This window comes from Chrysochloris asiatica, unplaced genomic scaffold (genome assembly GCF_000296735.1).
Source record: "Chrysochloris asiatica unplaced genomic scaffold, ChrAsi1.0 scaffold00071, whole genome shotgun sequence".
Taxonomy (NCBI): domain Eukaryota; kingdom Metazoa; phylum Chordata; class Mammalia; order Afrosoricida; family Chrysochloridae; genus Chrysochloris; species Chrysochloris asiatica.
The window spans coordinates 10,529,943-10,531,278 of record NW_006408589.1 but is presented as its reverse complement, the minus strand read 5'-3'; positions in this window follow the sequence as shown (position 1 = coordinate 10,531,278).

The window sequence follows — 1,336 nt, the reverse complement described above, 5'->3', positions numbered from 1 at the left end:
ACAATAGTGAATAATTGCTTTCAGGACTGACTGTGAGGGTTGGAACTGTAAAGGTAGACATTTTGTAGCAAAAAGAGGGGAGTGATTTACTTTTCAGTCGGGAGCCGAGTTCCTGGGGACCACCAGGGGAGAAGAGCGGAGTGAGGGATCCTACCCAGAAAAACAGTGATGTGAGATATGGAAGCAGAGACGATGGCATGGAGAGATGTAGCAGCTGGGGACTGTGAACCCAGAGAGGGAGAGGGGCTGTGTGCTGAAGACCAGGGTGCAGGATTGCAGGGTATACCCTTTGGATGGCAGTGATGCATGGACGGGATTGTATCCGTGGCACTGCAACGATATACGACAGGATGAATATAAAGCTAATGTTCTTCCACGTAAACTGTCACATAGTTCACAAAGGATTTAAAAAAAATTCTTATAAGGATTGATATCAATAGCGTACATGCATTGATTCTTATGAGTGAGCTACTGTTTTAAACTCTCCTTTCCCCTGGAGTCCTGGTGTGGTGCTGTGGGGTTAATGCTCCAGACTACAAAGCTATTTGAACTGCAAGGTTGGCAGTTCAAGCTCACCAGCTGCTCCTTTGAAACCCTATACAGGGTTCTCTATGGGTTGGAATTGACTCAACAGCACTTAACAACAACTCACCTGTTATTTCACTAACTGCTCCAAACATCTGTAGAATGGGCAATACTTTTCATCCTCATTTTCAGGTGAAAACTCAGAAGCACAGAGCATTTAAGGGATCTGTCTAAATACAGGAAAGGAGAGTATTTGAAACAAGAGCAACTGACTTCATGTTCTGTGCCTCTAGTTACTATGCTCTTCTGCCCTTTTGATTTAAAATGGCTGGCACATAATAGGGGCTCAATAAACAGCGTCTGCTTTATGAACATTATGGTTGGAAATTCACCAGGATTAGCCCATAAAACAGCTTACATTACTCAACTAATGAATATAAATGAAGGAAAGACACTAAGCCCTGTGTTGTTGTTAAGTGTCGTTGAATTCAGTGCCATAGTGACCCTGTATAGGGTTTCTGAGGAGCAGCTGGTAAGTTTGAACCACCAACCTTGCGGTTCAAACTGACTTTGCAGTCCAGAGTATTAACCCACAGCTCCACACCAGGATTCCAAGTGCCCTGTAGAAAAGAGTTAATATAGTAATCAGTGGGCTTTAAATGACCTGCTCAATGTTGCAAAGAGAAGACCTCCTGGCTCCGTCTCTTAGTTCTCATGGGTTCCCACATTACCTGTGGAAAGTTTATGGCTCCCATTCCATGCATCTCTTCTGCAGACTTGGGAGTAGTATGGGCTATTGTTGTTGTTGTTG